A 25,699-nucleotide genomic window follows, 5' to 3' on the forward strand; every position below is an offset into this window, starting at 1 on the left:
GGAGTAAGGCTCAGACCTTTGCTCCGTCTCAGTATTGCAAGCTCCAACTCTGACAAATCGGAGAAGGTCATTCTTCGGCGCTTAACAAATTCTTCCGTGTTGCTGTTGTTTGTTTACGCGAGTCGAGCACCCACATGCTTGTAACCGTGGAAACGAGGCCGTGATCATCAGCGAAAATGTGTTGCAGCGACCAGGAAACCATGAGACGCAATCTTCCACGGCGTTGTAGTGACGTAGTCGTGTAGGCTGTTTCGATTGGTCCCGCTGTGTGTCGTCATTGTGCGAGTGAAACAGTAAAGCGAAGGCAGGGAAAATTGAGTTAAGGGTAATTTTTTGTTTGCTTATATTTTGAAAATTCATTCCTTAATAACTCCCGTTCTAGTGCATCGATTCCTGTAATTCTTTTTGATTTGGTATCTGCGTGGCATGAAGAATTCATCTAAAGCATATCAGAAAAGCGTTGCTGGGTCCCTTCAAGTGCTCGCTAGTAATGTGATCGCTACTCTCTCAAGGTTGTTGGTGCAATGCAAGGTTCAAATCCGAACAGGCTACTACAACCAACGTACACCACCAGGAAGAGCAGCATAAATGCTAAGCCCGGTGTTACGTTTTCTGGCTCCCTTGATATGTGGGGCATTTTTTGCTTCTTAGTGCCTTCATAAATCTTCAGTACAGGTTCCAAAAACTTGCTGGCCTTGTTGTGCGGTTCTTGAGCAATTTCATTTCTGCGACATACTCCTTTAGCACTTCCCGTCTTCCCCAAGACAAAGTCCGAGTTTGTCATGCTTGTAGAGGCTTCTGCTGTTTGAACTCTTTCCAAGATGTGGAAAGCTTCGCTTGTCATTCAGTTTGATGACACTGCTCGAGTAGTTTCCATGATCTTGTGATTTCTTCTTACAGGTCTGCTAGCGATGACCACACAATGATAGTCTGTCTGCAGACTGTCGCATATTCTTTGCATCCCGCAGAGCTTCGCAAGTGCATGAATAACCATGCACACACAACATGCGCTCGCTGCACTTCAGAGGGCAGCAGGCACCATCTATCACTAGCGGCCACCTGTACCCAGTAGGGTCCGCTCCTTAGAATGAACACAGCTCCGGCTGAGTCCGCATAGGCCAGGTTGCCATTGTCGGTGAACCCAGAGCACTGGAAGCGGCGATGGCGACGTAGGGGCACGGTGTAGTCAGGATCGCTCGAACAGTGGCACCGCCAGACTGGACACGGAATGCTTGGGCACTCAGCGTCTCCTGTGAGCGATCTGCTGCAGCACGAATAAAGAGTGCCAGCTGGTCAGCCGCGCCTGTCAACGCTGCCGGAGCCCCGGGTGCGCACAGCACTGCCTGCTGCGCGCCGCCCTCGCTGAAGAGGTGTAGCATCTGGCCGGAGGTCAGCACGGCCGCTCAGTTGGCGCCCAGCGCAAAGCCCTTGACCGTCTCATCGCCCTGCAAGTCGGCGCTCCATCCGGCGGGCACGCAGAACACGCTCGACTCCGTGGCCAGCAGCACGGAGCGCTCGCCCGGCGCAGCGGTGCGCAGCTGCTGCCCGGAAAGCTGCAGCTCCAGCCGTGCCACAGGAGCAGGTGCACGCCGCCCGGCAGCTGCACCAGGCATCCGTGCCGGTTGACAACCATTTGTCGCTCCTTAGGATAACGGCATACTTCCACCGTTACGAGGCCTCATTACAAACTAGAAAATTCGAAATGTACTGAACACAACTCGCGAACCACCGCTAGTGTCGATGCGACAGATAATGTGGCAAAGAAGATACTTACTTTTGGATTTCCATATCTGGCTCTTGTTCCCTCTCAGTGAGGTAAGCGTATGCAACACGCAATACCTCAGCATCCAAGCAGAGGGTAAAAAAATAATCATCTTCACAGATGCAGTCATTCGTCCGAGCTCCGCACTGCACGAGGTCCCGACAGCAGAGCCGCTCCGTTACCGAAGGCATAGGCCGTCAGTGTCCGCACCGACACCTGTAAGCAATATTCCTCCACTCATGTTAATGGCCAGATTTAAGAACAAACATAATATAGGCACAATGGTTCTATTGGAACATTTCTGAGTACGAGAACTGGCATGTCCAGCAAAGCATACAGCATAGTTTCAAGCGCTACTTCCATCCGTCCGTACTATGGTCCGATACGGAATCGAAATAATAAACCTATTACATATTCACCAAGCGTTCATTTCATTGCAAAGGAAGGAGGCATAAGCAGCAGATAGTTTCACATCATCGTCTTGCGAAGGATCCCCGGGCGGTGGCGGCAACGTGGTTGGACGATCGCCGCTGTCACACGGAGGCCTCGAAGGTGGGCTGCAGCGGTCTCGGTTGTTTCTGGGTGTATCCTCGTAAGGAGTAAGGCTGAGACTTTCGCTCCGTCTCAATATTGCACGCTGCATCTCTGAAAAATTGGAGAAGGTCATTTTTCGGCGCTTCACAACTTCTTCCGTGTGGCTGTTGTTTGTTTACGCGAGTCGAGCACCCACATGCTTGTAACCGTGGAAACGAGGCCGTCATCATCAGCTAAAATGTGTTGCAGCGACCAGGAAACCATGGGACGCTATCTTCCACGGCGTTGTATTGACGTACTCGTGTAGGCTGTTTCGATTGGTCCGCTGTGTGTCGTCATTGTGCGAGTGAAACAGTAAAGCGAAGACAGGGAAAACGAGTTAAGGGCAATTTTTTGTTTGCTTATATTTTGAAAATTCATTCCTTAATAACTCCCGTTCTAGTGCATCGATTCCAGTAATTCTTTTTGACTTGGTATATGCGTGGCATGAAGGATTCATCTAAAGCATATCAGAAAAGCGTTGCTGGGTCCCTTCAAGTGCTCGCTAGTAATGTGATCGCTAGTCTCTCAAGGTTGTTGGTGCAAAGCAAGGTTCAAATCCGAACAGGCTACTACAACCAACGTACACCACCAGGAAGAGCAGCATAAATGCTGCGCCCGGTGTTACGTTTTCTGGCTCCCTTGATATGTGGGGCATTTTTTGCTTCTTAGTGCCTTCATAAATCTTCAGTACAGGTTCCAAAAACTTGCTGGCCTTGTTGTGCGGTTCTTGAGCAATTTCATTTCTGCGACATACTCCTTGAGCACTTCCCGTCTTCCCCAAGGCCAAGTCCGAGTTTGTCATGCTTGTAGAGGCTTCTGCTGTTTGAACTCTTTCCAAGATGTGGAAAGCTTCGCTTGTCATTCAGTTTGATGACACTGCTCGAGTAGTTTCCATGATCTTGTGATTTCTTCTTACAGGTCTGCTAGCGATGACCACACAATGATAGTCTGTCTGCAGACTGTCGCATATTCTTTGCATCCCGCAGAGCTTCGCAAGTGCATGAATAACCATGCACACACAACATGCACTCGCTGCACTTCAGAGGGCAGCAGGCACCATCTATCACTAGCGGCCACCTGTACCCAGTAGGGTCCGCTCCTTAGAATGAACACAGCTCCGGCTGAGTCCGCATAGGCCAGGTTGCCATTGTCGGTGAACCCAGAGCACTGGAAGCGGCGATGGCGACGTAGGGGCACGGTGTAGTCAGGATCGCTCGAACAGTGGCACCGCCAGACTGGACACGGAATGCTTGGGCACTCAGCGTCTCCTGTGAGCGATCTGCTGCAGCACGAATAAAGAGTGCCAGCTGGTCAGCCGCGCCTGTCAACGCTGCCGGAGCCCCGGGTGCGCACAGCACTGCCTGCTGCGCGCCGCCCTCGCTAAAGAGGTGTAGCATCTGGCCGGAGGTCAGCACGGCCGCCCAGTTGGCGCCCAGCGCAAAACCCTCGACCGTCTCGTCGCCCTGCAAGTCGGCGCTCCATCCGGCGGGCACGCAGAACACGCTCGACTCTGTGGTCAGCAGCACAGAGCGCTCGCCCAGCGCAGCTGCTGCCCGGCAGCTGCACCAGGCATCCGTGCCGGTTGACAACCATTTGTCGCTCCTCAGGATAACGGCAAACTTTCACCGTTACGAGGCCTCATTACAAACTAGAAAATTCGAAATGTGCTGAACACAACTCGCGAACCACCGCTAGTGTCGATACGACAGGTAATGTGGCACAGAAGATACTTACTTGTGGATTTCCATATCTGGCTCTTGTTCCCTCTCAGTGAGGTCAGCGTATGCAACACGCAATACCTCAGCATCCAAGCAGAGGGTAAAAAAATAATCGTCTTCACAGATGCAGTCATTCGTCCGAGCTCCGCACTGCACGAGGTCCCGACAGCAGAGCCGCTCCGTTACCGATGGCATAGGCCGTCAGTGTCCGCACCGACACCTGTAAGCAATATTCTTCCACTTATGTTAATGGTCAGATTTAAGAACAAACATAATATAGGCACAATGGTTCTATTGGAACATTTCTGAGTACGAGAACTGGCATGTCCAGCAAGGCATACAGCAGCGTTTCAAGCGCTACTTCCATCCGTCCGTACTATGGTCCGATACGGAATCGAAATAATAAACATATTACATATTCACCAAGCGTTCATTTCATTGCAAAGGAAGGAGGCAAAAGCAGCAGATCGTTTGACGTCATCGTCTTGCGAAGGATCCCCGGGCGGTGGCAGCGGCAACGTGGTTGGATGATCGCTGCTGTCACACGGAGGGCTCGAAGGTGGGCTGCAGCGGTCTCGGTTGTTTCTGGGTGTATCCTCGTAAGGAGTAAGGCTCAGACCTTTGCTCCGTCTCAGTATAATAATAATAATAATAATGCTTTATTTCCACCAAATCAAATACAATTTGATGGAGGAGGGGAGGAAAAAAGCGGCTATCCGCTTGACGGAGTTCTCCTCTCCTGTTGAGACGGCAGTGACAGAAAACGAGGAACTAAATTGAACATCAAGTCATCAAGTCATTAAGAACATAAAACGAAGAACTAAATTGAACATCAAGTCATAGATGAACAAAAACATCAATATAAGCAATGTCTGTAACCGAACAGAATACACAGAAATCAAAAGGGGGTATCAGCAACGAAAAAGGGGTATCAGCACAGTAGACGACCAGTCATCAAATAACAAAAAGGGTGGAGAGTAATTCATAAAACAGGAGTTGATGTATTAGCACTTAACCAAATGAACAATCATGCTACGCAGAGAGGAGATGGTGATTTCACGGAGGTTTACGCCTGCTTCAATTAACTGGTTTTGTAAATACGGTAGTTGGTAATTAAGTCTTTGACGACCGTAGCTAGTTCTTGTGAATGGTAAAACCCATTGTGGTTTGTGGCGATGTGGATATGGTCAATCGGACTGATGCAAAGGAGCCATAGAGGAAATAAATAATTGCATGCTGCATCTCTGAAAAATCGGAGAAGTTCATTCTTCGGCGCTTCGCATCTTCTTCCGTGTTGCTATTGTTTGTTTACACGAGTCGAGCACCCACATGCTTGTAACCGTGGAAACGAGGCCGTCATCTTCAGCGAAAATGTGTTGCAGCGACCAGGAAACCATGGGACGCTATCTTCCATGGCGTTGTAGTGACGTACTCGTGTAGGCTGTTTCGATTGGTCCCGCTGTGTGTCGTCATTGTGCGAGTGAAACAGTAAAGCGAAGGCAGGGAAAATTGAGTTAAGGGTAATTTTTTGTTTGCTTATATTTTGAAAATTCATTCCTTAATAACTCCCGTTCTAGTGCATCGATTCCAGTAACTCTTTTTGATTTGGTATCTGCGTGGCATGAAGAATTCATCTAAAGCATATCAGAAAAGCGTTGCTGGGTCCCTTCAAGTGCTCGCTAGTAATGTGATCGCTAGTCTCTCAAGGTTGTTGGTGCAAAGCAAGGTTCAAATCCGAACAGGCTACTACAACCAACGTACACCACCAGGAAGAGCAGCATAAATGCTACGCCCGGTGTTACGTTTTCTGGCTCCCTTGATATGTGGGGCATTTTTTGCTTCTTAGTGCCTTCATAAATCTTCAGTACAGGTTCCAAAAACTTGCTGGCCTTGTTGTGCGGTTCTTGAGCAATTTCATTTCTGCGACATACTCCTTGAGCACTTCCCGTCTTCCCCAAGGCCAAGTCCGAGTTTGTCATGCTTGTAGAGGCTTCTGCTGTTTGAACTCTTTCCAAGATGTGGAAAGCCTCGCTTGTCATTCAGTTTGATGACACTGCTCGAGTAGTTTCCATGATCTTCTGATTTCTTCTTTCAGGTCTGCTAGCGATGACCACACAATGATAGTGTGTCTGCAGACTGTCGCATATTCTTTGCATCCCGCAGAGCTTCGCAAGTGCATGAATAACCATGCACACACAACATGCACTCGCTGCACTTCAGAGGGCAGCAGGCACCATCTATCACTAGCGGCCACCTGTACCCAGTAGGGTCCGCTACTTAGCATGAACACAGCTGCGGCTTAGTCCGCATAGGGCAGGTTGCCATTGTTGGTGAACCCAGAGCACTGGAAGCGGCGATGGCGACGTAGGGGCACGGGTGTAGTCAGGATCGCTCGAACAGTGGCACCGCCAGACTGGACACGGAACGCTTTGGCACTCAGCGTCTCCTGTGAGCGCTCTGCTGCAGCACGAAAGAAGAGTGCCAGCTGGTCAGCCGCGCCTGTCAACGCTGCCGGAGCCCCGGGTGCGCACAGCACTGCCTGCTGCGCGCCGCCCTCGCTGAAGAGGTGTAGCATCTGGCCGGAGGTCAGCACGGCCGCCCAGTTGGCGCCCAGCGCAAAACCCTCGACCGTCTAGTCGCCCTGCAAGTCGGCGCTCCATCCGGTGGGCACGCAGAACACGCTCGACTCTGTGGTCAGCAGCACAGAGCGCTCGCCCAGCGCAGCTGCTGTCCGGCAGCTGCACCAGGCATCCGTGCCGGTTGACAACCATTTGTCGCTCCTCAGGATAACGGCATACTTTCACTGTTACGAGGCCTCATTACAAACTAGGAAATTAGAAATGTGCCGAACACAACTCGCGAACCACCGCTAGTGTCGATACGACAGATAATGTGGCACAGAAGATACTTACTTGTGGATTTCCATATCTGGCTCTTGTTCCCTCTCAGTGAGGTCAGCGTATGCAACACGCAATACCTCAGCATCCAAGCAGAGGGTAAAAAAATAATCGTCTTCACAGATGCAGTCATTCGTCCGAGCTCCGCACTGCACGAGGTCCTGACAGCAGAGCCGCTCCGTTACCGATGGCATAGGCCGTCAGTGTCCGCACCGACACCTGTAAGCAATATTCTTCCACTTATGTTAATGGTCAGATTTAAGAACAAACATAATATAGGCACAATGGTTCTATTGGAACATTTCTGAGTACGAGAACTGGCATGTCCAGCAAAGCATACAGCACAGTTTCAAGCGCTACTTCCATCCGTCCGTACTATGGTCCGATACGGAATCGAAATAATAAACCTATTACATATTCACCAAGCGTTCATTTCATTGCAAAGGAAGGAGGCATAAGCAGCAGATCGTTTCACATCATCGTCTTGCGAAGGATCCCCGGGCGGCGGCGGCGGCGGCGGCAACGTGGTTGGACGATCGCCGGTGTCACACGGAGGGCTCGAAGGTGGGCTGCAGCGGTCTCGGTTGTTTCTGGGTGTATCCTCGTAAGGAGTAAGGCTCAGACCTTTGCTCCGTCTCAGTATTGCACGCTCCATCTCTGACAAATCGGAGAAGGTCATTCTTCGGCGCTTCACAACTTCTTCCGTGTTGCTGTTGTTTGTTTACACGAGTCGAGCACCCACATGCTTGTAACCGTGGAAACGAGGCCGTCATCATCAGCGAAAATGTGTTGCAGCGACCAGGAAACCATGAGACGCTATCTTCCACGGCGTTGTAGTGACGTACTCGTGTAGGCTGTTTCGATTGGTCCCGCTGTGTGTCGTCATTGTGCGAGTGAAACAGTAAAGCGAAGGCAGGGAAAATTGAGTTAAGGGCAATTTTTTGTTTGCTTATATTTTGAAAATTCATTCCTTAATAACTCCCGTTCTAGTGCATCGATTCCAGTAATTCTTTTTGACTTGGTATATGCGTGGCATGAAGGATTCATCTAAAGCATATCAAAAAAGCGTTTCTGGGTCCCTTCAAGTGCTCGCTAGTAATGTGATCGCTAGTCTCTCAAGGATGTTGGTGCAAAGCAAGGTTCAAATCCGAACAGGCTACTACAACCAACGTACACCAGCAGGAAGAGCAGCACAAATGCTAAGCCCGGTGATACGTTTTCTGGCTCCCTTGATATGTGGGGCATTTTTTGTTTCCTAGTGCCTTCATAAATCTTCAGTACAGGTTCCAAAAACTTGCTGGCCTTGTTGTGCAGTTCTTGAGCAATTTCATTTCTGCGACATACTCCTTGAGCACTTCCCGTCTTCCCCAAGGCCAAGTCCGAGTTTGTCATGCTTGTAGAGGCTTCTGCTGTTTGAACTCTTTCCAAGATGTGGAAAGCCTCGCTTGTCATTCAGTTTGATGACACTGCTCGAGTAGTTTCCATGATCTTCTGATTTCTTCTTTCAGGTCTGCTAGCGATGACCACACAATGATAGTGTGTCTGCAGACTGTCGCATATTCTTTGCATCCCGCAGAGCTTCGCAAGTGCATGAATAACCATGCACACACAACATGCACTCGCTGCACTTCAGAGGGCAGCAGGCACCATCTATCACTAGCGGCCACCTGTACCCAGTAGGGTCCGCTACTTAGCATGAACACAGCTGCGGCTTAGTCCGCATAGGGCAGGTTGCCATTGTTGGTGAACCCAGAGCACTGGAAGCGGTGATGGCGACGTAGGGGCACGGGTGTAGTCAGGATCGCTCAAACAGTGGCACCGCCAGACTGGACACGGAATGCTTGGGCACTCAGCGTCTCCTGTGAGCGCTCTGTTGCAGCACGAAAGAAGAGTGCCAGCTGGTCAGCCGCGCCTGTCAACGCTGCCGGAGCCCCGGGTGCGCACAGCACTGCCTGCTGTGCGCCGCCCTCGCTAAAGAGGTGTAGCATCTGGCCGGAGGTCAGCACGGCCGCCCAGTTGGCGCCCAGCGCAAAACCCTCGACCGTCTCGTCGCCCTGCAAGTCGGCGCTCCATCCGGCGGGCACGCAGAACACGCTCGACTCTGTGGTCAGCAGCACAGAGCGCTCGCCCAGCGCAGCTGCTGCCCGGCAGCTGCACCAGGCATCTGTGCCGGTTGACAACCATTTGTCGCTCCTCAGGATAACGGCAAACTTTCACCGTTACGAGGCCTCATTACAAACTAGAAAATTCGAAATGTGCTGAACACAACTCGCGAACCACCGCTAGTGTCGATACGACAGGTAATGTGGCACAGAAGATACTTACTTGTGGATTTCCATATCTGGCTCTTGTTCCCTCTCAGTGAGGTCAGCGTATGCAACACGCAATACCTCAGCATCCAAGCAGAGGGTAAAAAAATAATCGTCTTCACAGATGCAGTCATTCGTCCGAGCTCCGCACTGCACGAGGTCCTGACAGCAGAGCCGCTCCGTTACTGATGGCATAGGCCGTCAGTGTCCGCACCGACACCTGTAAGCAATATTCTTCCACTTATGTTAATGGTCAGATTTAAGAACAAACATAATATAGGCACAATGGTTCTATTGGAACATTTCTGGGTACGAGAACTGGCATGTCCAGCAAGGCATACAGCGCAGTTTCAAGCGCTACTTCCATCCGTCCGTACTATGCTCCGATACGGAATCGAAATAATAAACCTATTACATATTCACCAAGCGTTCATTTCATTGCAAAGGAAGGAGGCAAAAGCAGCAGATCGTTTGACGTCATCGTCTTGCGAAGGATCCCCGGGCGGTGGCAGCGGCAACGTGGTTGGATGATCGCCGCTGTCACACGGAGGGCTCGAAGGTGGGCTGCAGCGGTCTCGGTTGTTTCTGGGTGTATCCTCGTAACGAGTAAGGCTCAGACCTTTGCTCCGTCTCAGTATAATAATAATAATAATGCTTTATTTCCACCGAATCAAATACAATTTGATGGAGGAGGGGAGAAAAAAAGCGGCTATCCGCTTGACGGAGTTCTCCTCTCCTGTTGAGACGGCAGTGACAGAAAACGAGGAACTAAATTGAACATCAAGTCATCAAGTCATTAAGAACATAAAACGAAGAACTAAATTGAACATCGTCATAGATGAACAAAAACATCAATATAAGCAATGTCTGTAACCGAACAGAACACACAGATATCAAAAGGGGGTATCAGCAACGAAAAAGGGGTATCAGCACAGTAGACGAGTCATCAAATAACAAAAAGGGTGGAGAGTAATTCATAAAACAGGAGTTGATGTATTAGCACTTAACCAAATGAACAATCATGCTACGCAGAGAGGAGATGGTGATTTCACGGAGGTTTACGCCTGCTTCAATTAACTGGTTTTGTAAATACGGTAGTTGGTAATTAAGTCTTTGACGACCGTAGCTAGTTCTTGTGAATGGTAAAACCCATTGTGGTTTGTGGCGATGCGGATATGGTGAATCGGACTGATGCAAAGGAGCCATAGAGGAAATAAATAATTGCACGCTGCATCTCTGAAAAATCGGAGAAGTTCATTCTTCGGCGCTTCGCATCTTCTTCCGTGTTGCTATTGTTTGTTTACACGAGTCGAGCACCCACATGCTTGTAACCGTGGAAACGAGGCCGTCATCTTCAGCGAAAATGTGTTGCAGCGACCAGGAAACCATGGGACGCTATCTTCCACGGCGTTGTAGTGACGTACTCGTGTAGGCTGTTTCGATTGGTCCCGCTGTGTGTCGTCATTGTGCGAGTGAAACAGTAAAGCGAAGGCAGGGAAAATTGAGTTAAGGGTAATTTTTTGTTTGCTTATATTTTGAAAATTCATTCCTTAATAACTCCCGTTCTAGTGCATCGATTCCAGTAATTCTTTTTGATTTGGTATCTGCGTGGCATGAAGAATTCATCTAAAGCATATCAGAAAAGCGTGGCTGGGTCCCTTCAAGTGCTCGCTAGTAATGTGATCGCTAGTCTCTCAAGGTTGTTGGTGCAAAGCAAGGTTCAAATCCGAACAGGCTACTACAACCAACGTACACCACCAGGAAGAGCAGCATAAATGCTAAGCCCTGTGTTACGTTTTCTGGCTCCCTTAATATGTGGGGCATTTTTTGCTTCTTAGTGCCTTCATAAATCTTCAGTACAGGTTCCAAAAACTTGCTGGCCTTGTTGTGCGGTTCTTGAGCAATTTCATTTCTGCGACATACTCCTTGAGCACTTCCCGTCTTCCCCAAGACCAAGTCCAAGTTTGTTATGCTTGTAGAGGCTTCTGCTGTTTGAACTCTTTCCAAGATGTGGAAAGCTTCGCTTGTCATTCAGTTTGATGACACTGCTCGAGTAGTTTCCATGATCTTGTGATTTCTTCTTACAGGTCTGCTAGCGATGACCACACAATGATAGTATGTCTGCAGACTGTCGCATATTCTTTGCATCCCGCAGAGCTTCTCAAGTGCATGAATAACCATGCACACACAACATGCACTCGCCGCACTTCAGAGGGCAGCAGGCACCATCTATCACTAGCGGCCACCTGTACCCAGTAGGGTCCGCTCCTTAGAATGAACACAGCTCCGGCTGAGTCCGCATAGGCCAGGTTGCCATTGTCGGTGAACCCAGAGCACTGCAAGCGGCGATGGCGACGTAGGGGCACGGTGTAGTCAGGATCGCTCAAACAGTGGCACCGCCAGACTGGACACGGAATGCTTGGGCACTCAGCGTCTCCTGTGAGCGATCTGCTGCAGCACGAAAGAAGAGTGCCAGCTGGTCAGCCGCGCCTGTCAACGCTGCCGGAGCCCCGGGTGCGCACAGCACTGCCTGCTACGCGCCGCCCTCGCTGAAGAGGTGTAGCATCTGGCCGGAGGTCACCACGGCCGCCCAGTTGGCGCCCAGCGCAAAGCCCTCGACCGTCTCGTCGCCCTGCAAGTCGGCGCTCCATCCGGCGGGCACGCAGAACACGCTCGACTCCGTGGCCAGCAGCACGGAGCGCTCGCCCGGCGCAGCGGTGCGCAGCTGCTGCCCGGAAGGCTGCAGCTCCAGCCGTGCCACAGGAGCAGGTGCACGCCGCCCGGCAGCTGCACCAGGCATCCGTGCCGGTTGACAACCATTTGTCGCTCCTTAGGATAACGGCATACTTTCACCGTTACGAGGCCTCATTACAAACTAGAAAATTCGAAATGTACTGAACACAACTCGCGAACCACCCCTAGTGTCGATGCGACAGATAATGTGGCAAAGAAGATACTTACTTTTGGATTTCCATATCTGGCTCTTGTTCCCTCTCAGTGAGGTCAGCGTATGCAACACGCAATACCTCAGCATCCAAGCAGAGGGTAAAAAAATAATCGTCTTCACAGATGCAGTCATTCGTCCGAGCTCCGCACTGCACGAGGTCCCGACAGCAGAGCCGCTCCGTTACCGAAGGCATAGGCCGTCAGTGTCCGCACCGACACCTGTGAGCAATATTCCTCCACTCATGTTAATGGTCAGATTTAAGAACAAACATAATATAGGCACAATGGTTCTATTGGAACATTTCTGAGTACGAGAACTGGCATGTCCAGCAAAGCATACAGCATAGTTTCAAGCGCTACTTCCATCCGTCCGTACTATGGTCCGATACGGAATCGAAATGATAAACCTATTACATATTCACCAAGCGTTCATTTCATTGCAAAGGAAGGAGGCATAAGCAGCAGATCGTTTCACATCATCGTCTTGCGAAGGATCCCCGGGCGGTGGCGGCAACGTGGTTGGACGATCGCCGCTGTCACACGGAGGCCTCGAAGGTGGGCTGCAGCGGTCTCGGTTGTTTCTGGGTGTATCCTCGTAAGGAGTAAGGCTGAGACTTTCGCTCCGTCTCAATATTGCACGCTGCATCTCTGAAAAATTGGAGAAGTTCATTCTTCGGCGCTTCGCATCTTCTTCCGTGTTGCTGTTGTTTGTTTACACGAGTCGAGCACCCACATGCTTGTAACCGTGGAAACGAGGCCGTCATCTTCAGCGAAAATGTGTTGCAGCGACCAGGAAACCATGGGACGCTATCTTCCACGGCGTTGTAGTGACGTACTCGTGTAGGCTGTTTCGATTGGTCCCGCTGTGTGTCGTCATTGTGCGAGTGAAACAGTAAAGCGAAGGCAGGGAAATTTGAGTTAAGGGTAATTTTTTGTTTGCTTATATTTTGAAAATTCATTCCTTAATAACTCCCGTTCTAGTGCATCGATTCCAGTAACTCTTTTTGATTTGGTATCTGCGTGGCATGAAGAATTCATCTAAAGCATATCAGAAAAGCGTTGCTGGGTCCCTTCAAGTGCTCGCTAGTAATGTGATCGCTAGTCTCTCAAGGTTGTTGGTGCAAAGCAAGGTTCAAATCCGAACAGGCTACTACAACCAACGTACACCACCAGGAAGAGCAGCATAAATGCTACGCCCGGTGTTACGTTTTCTGGCTCCCTTGATATGTGGGGCATTTTTTGCTTCTTAGTGCCTTCATAAATCTTCAGTACAGGTTCCAAAAACTTGCTGGCCTTGTTGTGCGGTTCTTGAGCAATTTCATTTCTGCGACATACTCCTTGAGCACTTCCCGTCTTCCCCAAGGCCAAGTCCGAGTTTGTCATGCTTGTAGAGGCTTCTGCTGTTTGAACTCTTTCCAAGATGTGGAAAGCCTCGCTTGTCATTCAGTTTGATGACACTGCTCGAGTAGTTTCCATGATCTTCTGATTTCTTCTTTCAGGTCTGCTAGCGATGACCACACAATGATAGTGTGTCTGCAGACTGTCGCATATTCTTTGCATCCCGCAGAGCTTCGCAAGTGCATGAATAACCATGCACACACAACATGCACTCGCTGCACTTCAGAGGGCAGCAGGCACCATCTATCACTAGCGGCCACCTGTACCCAGTAGGGTCCGCTACTTAGCATGAACACAGCTGCGGCTTAGTCCGCATAGGGCAGGTTGCCATTGTTGGTGAACCCAGAGCACTGGAAGCGGCGATGGCGACGTAGGGGCACGGGTGTAGTCAGGATCGCTCGAACAGTGGCACCGCCAGACTGGACACGGAACGCTTTGGCACTCAGCGTCTCCTGTGAGCGCTCTGCTGCAGCACGAAAGAAGAGTGCCAGCTGGTCAGCCGCGCCTGTCAACGCTGCCGGAGCCCCGGGTGCGCACAGCACTGCCTGCTGCGCGCCGCCCTCGCTGAAGAGGTGTAGCATCTGGCCGGAGGTCAGCACGGCCGCCCAGTTGGCGCCCAGCGCAAAACCCTCGACCGTCTAGTCGCCCTGCAAGTCGGCGCTCCATCCGGTGGGCACGCAGAACACGCTCGACTCTGTGGTCAGCAGCACAGAGCGCTCGCCCAGCGCAGCTGCTGTCCGGCAGCTGCACCAGGCATCCGTGCCGGTTGACAACCATTTGTCGCTCCTCAGGATAACGGCATACTTTCACTGTTACGAGGCCTCATTACAAACTAGGAAATTAGAAATGTGCCGAACACAACTCGCGAACCACCGCTAGTGTCGATACGACAGATAATGTGGCACAGAAGATACTTACTTGTGGATTTCCATATCTGGCTCTTGTTCCCTCTCAGTGAGGTCAGCGTATGCAACACGCAATACCTCAGCATCCAAGCAGAGGGTAAAAAAATAATCGTCTTCACAGATGCAGTCATTCGTCCGAGCTCCGCACTGCACGAGGTCCTGACAGCAGAGCCGCTCCGTTACCGATGGCATAGGCCGTCAGTGTCCGCACCGACACCTGTAAGCAATATTCTTCCACTTATGTTAATGGTCAGATTTAAGAACAAACATAATATAGGCACAATGGTTCTATTGGAACATTTCTGAGTACGAGAACTGGCATGTCCAGCAAAGCATACAGCACAGTTTCAAGCGCTACTTCCATCCGTCCGTACTATGGTCCGATACGGAATCGAAATAATAAACCTATTACATATTCACCAAGCGTTCATTTCATTGCAAAGGAAGGAGGCATAAGCAGCAGATCGTTTCACATCATCGTCTTGCGAAGGATCCCCGGGCGGCGGCGGCGGCGGCGGCAACGTGGTTGGACGATCGCCGGTGTCACACGGAGGGCTCGAAGGTGGGCTGCAGCGGTCTCGGTTGTTTCTGGGTGTATCCTCGTAAGGAGTAAGGCTCAGACCTTTGCTCCGTCTCAGTATTGCACGCTCCATCTCTGACAAATCGGAGAAGGTCATTCTTCGGCGCTTCACAACTTCTTCCGTGTTGCTGTTGTTTGTTTACACGAGTCGAGCACCCACATGCTTGTAACCGTGGAAACGAGGCCGTCATCATCAGCGAAAATGTGTTGCAGCGACCAGGAAACCATGAGACGCTATCTTCCACGGCGTTGTAGTGACGTACTCGTGTAGGCTGTTTCGATTGGTCCCGCTGTGTGTCGTCATTGTGCGAGTGAAACAGTAAAGCGAAGGCAGGGAAAATTGAGTTAAGGGCAATTTTTTGTTTGCTTATATTTTGAAAATTCATTCCTTAATAACTCCCGTTCTAGTGCATCGATTCCAGTAATTCTTTTTGACTTGGTATATGCGTGGCATGAAGGATTCATCTAAAGCATATCAAAAAAGCGTTTCTGGGTCCCTTCAAGTGCTCGCTAGTAATGTGATCGCTAGTCTCTCAAGGATGTTGGTGCAAAGCAAGGTTCAAATCCGAACAGGCTACTACAACCAACGTACACCAGCAGGAAGAGCAGCACAAATGCTAAGCCCGGTGATACGTTTTCTGGCTCCCTTGATATGTGGGGCATTTTTTGTTTCCTAGTGCCTTCATAAATCTTCAGTACAGGTTCCAAAAACTTGCTGGCCTTGTTGTGCAGTTCTTGAGCAATTTCATTTCTGCGACATACTCCTTGAGCACTTCCCGTCTTCCCCAAGGCCAAGTCCGAGTTTGTCATGCTTGTAGAGGCTTCTGCTGTTTGAACTCTTTCCAAGATGTGGAAAGCCTCGCTTGTCATTCAGTTTGATGACACTGCTCGAGTAGTTTCCATGATCTTCTGATTTCTTCTTTCAGGTCTGCTAGCGATGACCACACAATGATAGTGTGTCTGCAGACTGTCGCATATTCTTTGCATCCCGCAGAGCTTCGCAAGTGCATGAATAACCATGCACACACAACATGCACTCGCTGCACTTCAGAGGGCAGCAGGCACCATCTATCACTAGCGGCCACCTGTACCCAGTAGGGTCCGCTACTTAGCATGAACACAGCTGCGGCTTAGTCCGCATAGGGCAGGTTGCCATTGTTGGTGAACCCAGAGCACTGGAAGCGGTGATGGCGACGTAGGGGCACGGGTGTAGTCAGGATCGCTCAAACAGTGGCACCGCCAGACTGGACACGGAATGCTTGGGCACTCAGCGTCTCCTGTGAGCGCTCTGTTGCAGCACGAAAGAAGAGTGCCAGCTGGTCAGCCGCGCCTGTCAACGCTGCCGGAGCCCCGGGTGCGCACAGCACTGCCTGCTGTGCGCCGCCCTCGCTAAAGAGGTGTAGCATCTGGCCGGAGGTCAGCACGGCCGCCCAGTTGGCGCCCAGCGCAAAACCCTCGACCGTCTAGTCGCCCTGCAAGTCGGCGCTCCATCCGGTGGGCACGCAGAACACGCTCGACTCTGTGGTCAGCAGCACAGAGCGCTCGCCCAGCGCAGCTGCTGCCCGGCAGCTGCACCAGGCATCCGTGCCGGTTGACAACCATTTGTCGCTCCTCAGGATAACGGCAAACTTTCACCGTTACGAGGCCTCATTACAAACTAGAAAATTCGAAATGTGCTGAACACAACTCGCGAACCACCGCTAGTGTCGATACGACAGGTAATGTGGCACAGAAGATACTTACTTGTGGATTTCCATATCTGGCTCTTGTTCCCTCTCAGTGAGGTCAGCGTATGCAACACGCAATACCTCAGCATCCAAGCAGAGGGTAAAAAAATAATCGTCTTCACAGATGCAGTCATTCGTCCGAGCTCCGCACTGCACGAGGTCCTGACAGCAGAGCCGCTCCGTTACCGATGGCATAGGCCGTCAGTGTCCGCACCGACACCTGTAAGCAATATTCTTCCACTTATGTTAATGGTCAGATTTAAGAACAAACATAATATAGGCACAATGGTTCTATTGGAACATTTCTGAGTACGAGAACTGGCATGTCCAGCAAGGCATACAGCGCAGTTTCAAGCGCTACTTCCATCCGTCCGTACTATGGTCCGATACGGAATCGAAATAATAAACCTATTACATATTCACTAAGCGTTCATTTCATTGCAAAGGAAGGAGGCAAAAGCAGCAGATCGTTTGACGTCATCGTCTTGCGAAGGATCCCCGGGCGGTGGCAGCGGCAACGTGGTTGGATGATCGCCGCTGTCACACGGAGGGCTCGAAGGTGGGCTGCAGCGGTCTCGGTTGTTTCTGGGTGTATCCTCGTAAGGAGTAAGGCTCAGACCTTTGCTCCGTCTCAGTATAATAATAATAATAATGCTTTATTTCCACCGAATCAAATACAATTTGATGGAGGAGGGGAGAAAAAAAGCGGCTATCCGCTTGACGGAGTTCTCCTCTCCTGTTGAGACGGCAGTGACAGAAAACGAGGAACTAAATTGAACATCAAGTCATCAAGTCATTAAGAACATAAAACGAAGAACTAAATTGAACATCGTCATAGATGAACAAAAACATCAATATAAGCAATGTCTGTAACCGAACAGAACACACAGAAATCAAAAGGGGGTATCAGCAACGAAAAAGGGGTATCAGCACAGTAGACGACCAGTCATCAAATAACAAAAAGGGTGGAGAGTAATTCATAAAACAGGAGTTGATGTATTAGCACTTAACCAAATGAACAATCATGCTACGCAGAGAGGAGATGGTGATTTCACGGAGGTTTACGCCTGCTTCAATTAACTGGTTTTGTAAATACGGTAGTTGGTAATTAAGTCTTTGACGACCGTAGCTAGTTCTTGTGAATGGTAAAACCCATTGTGGTTTGTGGCGATGCGGATATGGTGAATCGGACTGATGCAAAGGAGCCATAGAGGAAATAAATAATTGCACGCTGCATCTCTGAAAAATCGGAGAAGTTCATTCTTCGGCGCTTCGCATCTTCTTCCGTGTTGCTATTGTTTGTTTACACGAGTCGAGCACCCACATGCTTGTAACCGTGGAAACGAGGCCGTCATCTTCAGCGAAAATGTGTTGCAGCGACCAGGAAACCATGGGACGCTATCTTCCACGGCGTTGTAGTGACGTACTCGTGTAGGCTGTTTCGATTGGTCCCGCTGTGTGTCGTGATTGTGCGAGTGAAACACTAAAGCGAAGGCAGGGAAAATTGAGTTAAGGGTAATTTTTTGTTTGCTTATATTTTGAAAATTCATTCCTTAATAACTCCCGTTCTAGTGCATCGATTCCAGTAATTCTTTTTGATTTGGTATCTGCGTGGCATGAAGGATTCATCTAAAGCATATCAAAAAAGCGTTGCTGGGTCCCTTCAAGTGCTCGCTAGTAATGTGATCGCTAGTCTCTCAAGGATGTTGGTGCAAAGCAAGGTTCAAATCCGAACAGGCTACTACAACCAACGTACACCAGCAGGAAGAGCAGCACAAATGCTAAGCCCGGTGATACGTTTTCTGGCTCCCTTGATATGTGGGGCATTTTTTGCTTCTTAGTGCCTTCATAAATCTTCAGTACAGGTTCCAAAAACTTCCTGGCCTTGTTGTGCAGTTCTTGAGCAATTTCATTTCTGCGACATACTCCTTGAGCACTTCCCGTCTTCCCCAAGGCCAAGTCCGAATTTGTCATGCTTGTAGAGGCTTCTGCTGTTTGAACTCTTTCCAAGATGTGGAAAGCCTCGTTTGTCATTCAGTTTGATGACACTGCTCGAGTAGTTTCCATGATCTTCTGATTTCTTCTTTCAGGTCTGCTAGCGATGACCACACAATGATAGTGTGTCTGCAGACTGTCGCATATTCTTTGCATCCCGCAGAGCTTCGCAAGTGCATGAATAACCATGCACACACAACATGCACTCGCTGCACTTCAGAGGGCAGCAGGCACCATCTATCACTAGCGGCCACCTGTACCCAGTAGGGTCCGCTACTTAGCATGAACACAGCTGCGGCTTAGTCCGCATAGGGCAGGTTGCCATTGTTGGTGAACCCAGAGCACTGGAAGCGGCTATCGCGACGTAGGGGCACGGGTGTAGTCAGGATCGCTCGAACAGTGGCACCGCCAGACTGGACACGGAATGCTTGGGCACTCAGCGTCTCCTGTGAGCGCTCGGCTGCAGCACGAAAGAAGAGTGCCAGCTGGTCAGCCGCGCCTGTCAACGCTGCCGGAGCCCCGGGTGCGCACAGCACTGCCTGCTGCGCGCCGCCCTCGCTGAAGAGGTGTAGCATCTGGCCGGAGGTCAGCACGGCCGCCCAGTTGGCGCCCAGCGCAAAGCCCTCGACCGTCTCGTCGCCATGCAAGTCGGCGCTCCATCCGGCGGGCACGCAGAACACGCTCGACTCCGTGGCCAGCAGCACAGAGCGCTTGCCCAGCTTAGCTGCTGCCCGGAAGGCTGCAGCTCCAGCCGTGCCACAGGAGCAGGTGCACGCCGCCCGGCAGCTGCACCAGGCATCCGTGCCGGTTGACAACCATTTGTCGCTCCTCAGGATAACGGCATACTTTCACCGTTACAAGGCCTCATTACAAACTAGAAAATTTGAAATGTGCTGAACACAACTTGCGAACCACCGCTAGTGTCGATACGACAGATAATGTGGCACAGAAGATACTTACTTGTGGATTTCCATATCTGGCTCTTGTTCCCTCTCAGTGAGTTCAGCGTATGCAACACGCAATACCTCAGCATCCAAGCAGAAGGTAAAAAAATAATCGTCTTCACAGATGCAGTCATTCGTCCGAGCTCCGCACTGCACGAGGTCCCGACAGCAGAGCCGCTCCGTTACCGATGGCATAGGCCGTCAGTGTCCGCACCGACACCTGTAAGCAATATTCCTCCACTCATGTTAATGGTCAGATTTAAGAACAAACATAATATAGGCACAATGGTTCTATTGGAACATTTCTGAGTACGAGAACTAGCATGTCCAGCAAAGCATACAGCACAGTTTCAAGCGCTACTTCCATCCGTCCGTACTATGGTCCGATACGGAATCGAAATAATAAACCTATTACATATTCACCAAGCGTTCATTTCATTGCAAAGGAAGGAGGCATAAGCAGCAGATCGTTTCACATCATCGTCTTGCGAAGGATCCCCGGGCGGTGGCGGCGGCGGCAACGTGGTTGGACGATCGCCGCTGTCACACGGAAGGCTCGAACGTGGGCTGCAGCGGTCTCGGTTGTTTCTGGGTGTATCCTCGTAAGGAGTAAGGCTCAGACCTTTGCTCCATCTCAGTATTGCACGCTCCAACTCTGACAAATCGGAGAAGGTCATTCTTCGGCGCTTAACAACTTCTTCCATGTTGCTGTTGTTTGTTTACGCGAGTCGAGCACCCACATGCTTGTAACCGTGGAAACGAGGCCGTCATCTTCAGCGAAAATGTGTTGCAGCGACCAGGAAACCATGGGACGCTATCTTCCACGGCGTTGTAGTGACGTACTCGTGTAGGCTGTTTCGATTGGTCCCGCTGTGTGTCGTGATTGTGCGAGTGAAACAGTAAAGCGAAGGCAGGGAAAATTGAGTTAAGGGTAATTTTTTGTTTGCTTATATTTTGAAAATTCATTCCTTAATAACTCCCGTTCTAGTGCATCGATTCCAGTAATTCTTTTTGATTTGGTATCTGCGTGGCATGAAGAATTCATCTAAAGCATCAGAAAAGTGTTGCTGGGTCCCTTCAAGTGCTCGCTAGTAATGTGATCGCTAGTCTCTCAAGGTTGTTGGTGCAAAGCAAGGTTCGAATCCGAACAGGCTACTACAACCAACGTACACCACCAGGAAGAGCAGCATAAATGCTAAGCCCGGTGTTACGTTTTCTGGCTCCCTTGATATGTGGGGCATTTTTTGCTTCTTAGTGCCTTCATAAATCTTCAGTACAGGTTCCAAAAACTTGCTGGCCTTGTGCGGTTCTTGAGCAATTTCATTTCTGCGACATACTCCTTGAGCACTTCCCGTCTTCCCCAAGACCAAGTCCAAGTTTGTTATGCTTGTAGAGGCTTCTGCTGTTTGAACTCTTTCCAAGATGTGGAAAGCTTCGCTTGTCATTCAGTTTGATGACACTGCTCGAGTAGTTTCCATGATCTTGTGATTTCTTCTTACAGGTCTGCTAGCGATGACCACACAATGATAGTATGGCTGCAGACTGTCGCATATTCTTTGCATCCCGCAGAGCTTCGCAAGTGCATGAATAACCATGCACACACAACATGCACTCGCCGCACTTCAGAGGGCAGCAGGCACCATCTATCACTAGCGGCCACCTGTACCCAGTAGGGTCCGCTCCTTAGAATGAACACAGCTCCGGCTGAGTCCGCATAGGCCAGGTTGCCATTGTCGGTGAACCCAGAGCACTGGAAGCGGCGATGGCGACGTAGGGGCACGGTGTAGTCAGGATCGCTCTAACAGTGGCACCGCCAGACTGGACACGGAATGCTTGGGCACTCAGCGTCTCCTGTGAGCGATCTGGTGCAGCACGAAAGAAGAGTGCCAGCTGGTCAGCCGCGCCTGTCAACGCTGCCGGAGCCCCGGGTGCGCACAGCACTGCCTGCTGCGCGCCGCCCTCGCTGAAGAGGTGTAGCATCTGGCCGGAGGTCAGCACGGCCGCTCAGTTGGCGCCCAGCGCAAAGCCCTCGACCGTCTCGTCGCCCTGCAAGTCGGCGCTCCATCCGGCGGGCACGCAGAACACGCTCGACTCCGTGGCCAGCAGCACGGAGCGCTCGCCCGGCGCAGCGGTGCGCAGCTGCTGCCCGGAAGGCTGCAGCTCCAGCCGTGCCACAGGAGCAGGTGCACGCCGCCCGGCAGCTGCACCAGGCATCCGTGCCGGTTGACAACCTTTTGTCGCTCCTTAGGATAACGGCATACTTTGACCGTTACGAGGCCTCATTACAAACTAGAAAATTCGAAATGTACTGAACACAACTCGCGAACCACCGCTAGTGTCGATGCGACAGATAATGTGGCAAAGAAGATACTTACTTTTGGATTTCCATATCTGGCTCTTGTTCCCTCTCAGTGAGGTCAGCGTATGCAACACGCAATACCTCAGCATCCAAGCAGAGGGTAAAAAAATAATCGTCTTCACAGATTTATTTATTTTTATTTGAACATACTGCAGGCCCTTTTCGGGCCCATGCAGGAGTGTTTACAATGCATCATTGATCAAACAGAGTAAAAACAAAAATTCAAAAATACAGAGATGTTCTCTTACCCAAACACAAAAAGATTAGGAGAGAATTAAACAGAAAAGTCAATTTTTTCGATATAATTAAGAAATAGTTCCACGGACGTACACTTCACCGCATCTTCAGGCAATTTATTCCAATATGATATAGCATCTGGAAACAGGGAGTACCTGTGGATATTTACACGGCTGACTGGTTGGCGAAGTGTTTTACTATGGTTTGTTCTAGACGAGTGTTTGAATGGCGGGTGTAAGTATTGTGAATTGGCTATTTTGAAGTGACCGTGAAGAAGTTGGAACAAAAACTTTAATCTGGAAATGATTCTTCTCTGTGACAGGCTTTGTAAATTTGACTGAACTATTAGACTGGTAGCGCTAGTTTGACGTGAATACTTTGAATAGACGAACCTCACTGCTAGTTTTTGGATGCGCTCTAATTTGTTGATTAAGCTTTTTTGATGGGGGCTCCAGACTATATCCGCATATTCTAGGGTAGGTCTTATAAGAGTTTTATAGGCACTGAGTTTAATATGGGCCGGCGTGTTACGGAGCTTTCTCCTTAAATAATGTAATTTACCTTCAGCTTTAGAGCAAATGGATTTGATGTAGGGCTCCCAACGCAGGTTAGATGTTAGGATGAGCCCCAGATACTTCACCTGATCATATTTTTTAACCTGTGTGTCACCAAGTGTGTATGTAAAACTTAGAGGATGCTTCTTATTAGTGAATGTGATACTTTTGGTTTTATCTGCGTTAAGTTTCATTCCCCAGGTCATACACCAAGCGTGGATTGATTCTAGGGAATTGTTAAGGAGAATTTGATCGTCAGATTTTTTTACAGCTTTATATACGACACAATCGTCTGCAAAAAGGCGAAGCTGGATCGATGAACTAACACAGGAATGAATATCATTTATATAAATGAGGAACAAAAGAGGCGCAAGTACTGATCCCTGGGGTACACCCGAATACACATCCAGGTTTTGCGAAACGTATTCACCTATTTTAACGCATTGTTTTCTGTTCTGCAAATAGCAGGAAATCCATGACACAATGTTGCGATCAATGCCAAAAGATAGTAATTTTGTTACAAGGTCATCGTGAGGAACAACATCAAACGCTTTAGAGAAGTCTAAGAATATAGCATCTATCTGGTAGCCTTCATTAATTGTGTTAGCGATGTCGTGAGTAATTTCAGCAAGCTGCGTTACTGTTGAAAGCCCTGTTCTGAAAACCATGTTGTTTTTCATAAATGAGATTATTATTTTCTAGATATGAGATTATGGCTTTAAAAATAATGTGTTCCATCATTTTACAACTAGTGCTTGTTAACGATATCGGACGATAATTATTCAGTTCAGTTTTAGGACCCGATTTGTGTATAGGAATTATTTTGGCACAGCGCCAGTCATCTGGAATTACGAGTGTTTGTAAAGATGTTGTGTAAATTTTATGCAGGTATTTAGACACCCAGTCAGCGTATCGGACCAAAAATGTGTTCGAGATGGAATCAGGACCCGGAGATTTTTTTGTGTCAAGTGTTTGTAAAAGAGAAAGGATTCCATCTTCACTAATGATTAGTTCTGTCATGGGTTTCTTGATTGTGTATGCGGGTAGAGAAGCGTGAGAGGCTGTTCTGGTGAAAACGGACTGGAAAAACTTATTGAATTCATTTGCAATGTCATCAGGTTTACTTATGGTGTCGCTGAAATCTGTAATGATGGAACCAGTTGACTGTTCTTCAGATAAGTAGCGCCAAAACTTATGAGGGTTGTGAGCCATGAAGGAAGGCAGCGTCAAATCAAAGAAGCGAGTTTTTGCGTCTCGGATTTTGCTCTGTAAGCAGTTAACAAGACTTGCAATGTCATTCTTGTTTCCTTTTTTACGCCGTCGTTTTATTTTTCTTTTAAGTTGAATTATCTCGCGCGTTATCCACGGGTACTCCCTGTTTATGCGTTTTTTTCGAAGCGGAACGTATCTCTTTTCGCAAGTATTTACAATGTTTTTGAAACAGGACCATAGTTCACGAACATCGGTCAGTGCGCTGAATTCGGCAAAGCTGTTCTCAAGTGCATTTAGAATTGCAGGGTCATCTGCACGCTCATAGTCCTTGACAAAGGTTGGCAGTGTTTTCTTCTTTTTGCAAGTGACTACTATGGGGCATGACAATACTAGCAGTTTGTGGTCAGATATGCCGTCTTCGATGCGCACTGAACACCCTGGAAGTGTACTGCTAACAAAAATTAAATCAAGAAGTGAAGAGGAAGACGACAGAACTCGGGTGTTATCGGTAACCAGCTGATCTAAGGAAAAACTAAATGCTGTAAATAAAAGCGTTTCCGCGCTTTGGGCATCTTTTCCGTCGTGTGAAAAGTCCGCCCAATTTATCCCTGGCAAGTTAAAGTCCCCCGATAAAATCAACTTAGATCTTGAGTTAGTGTGCTGGGACAGATAATCGTTCATTTTTTCAAGATAATCTGGCGGGGCGTTTGGGGGTCGATACACGCCTCCCAGTAATATACATTTACCGGAATATGTTATTTTGCACCACACACTTTCGTGGTCATCAATACCCTTCAGGACTGAATATTTTATGTTGTTTTTAATAGCTATAGCTACACCACCCCCTCGCGAACCCCTGTCTTTACGTAGCAACTTATATGTTGATGGAACAACTTCCGAATCACGTACCCCTGCTTGTAACCATGTTTCTGTTATAATTATGATGTGAGGATGGTGTCCCAGAATTAGCTGCTCGAGGTGACCTAACTTGTTTACTATACTTCTAGCATTGAATGACAGGATTCTTAGTGTTTTGGTTTTGGCCGGTCAGATATGATTACTGTTCGAGCTTGCTGCTCCTGGAGTTGAGTTAGGCTGGGTGTGCCTTGCATCATCGGCCCTTCTTGTTATTTCGACCCTGGTTTGTTGTGTTTCATCCCAAATGAAAACCTTGCCATTGACCTTTAGCTTATCAAAGGAAAGCGACACCTTTGCCCCAGCCGCCCTCTCTCGCTCCGATGAGCGCCATAGCTTAGTGCGTAAGTCTCGTACCCTTTTTGAAAAATCTTCAGATATGGAAATGTTAGAGCCCTTTAGTTTGAAACAGCTTGACATAATATCTGTTTTCTCTGCGGAATTGAAGAACCGAACTATGACTGGACGTGGTGTTTTGCCTTTAGGATTACCTATCCTGTGAATTCTTTCGGCCGATTTCACTTCCATGCCCAGTTTGTCTCTGAAGATTTCTTGCTTAACGTGTTCCTCAAGTGATTTAGCGTCTTCCTCCGGTTTCTCGGTCACACCATAAATCAATAAGTTGTTGCGTCGACTTCGGTTTTCCAAGTCATCTATTTTTGCTG

The 25,699-nt window shown here is 49.2% G+C and overlaps 1 protein-coding gene and 1 pseudogene across 1 annotated transcript in view; both read right to left on the reverse strand.

Moving 5' to 3' along the window:
• LOC149345859 (uncharacterized) overlaps positions 1-25,699 on the reverse strand; it is a 91,127-nt gene that overhangs the window by 13,248 nt on the left and 52,180 nt on the right. The gene's annotated exons all lie outside the window — the stretch shown is intronic.
• LOC149345860 (uncharacterized) lies at positions 8,759-13,591 on the reverse strand (annotated as a pseudogene).

This window comes from Amblyomma mixtum, chromosome 4 (genome assembly GCF_055824585.1).
Source record: "Amblyomma mixtum isolate Tamu chromosome 4, ASM5582458v1, whole genome shotgun sequence".
Taxonomy (NCBI): Eukaryota; Metazoa; Arthropoda; class Arachnida; order Ixodida; family Ixodidae; genus Amblyomma; species Amblyomma mixtum.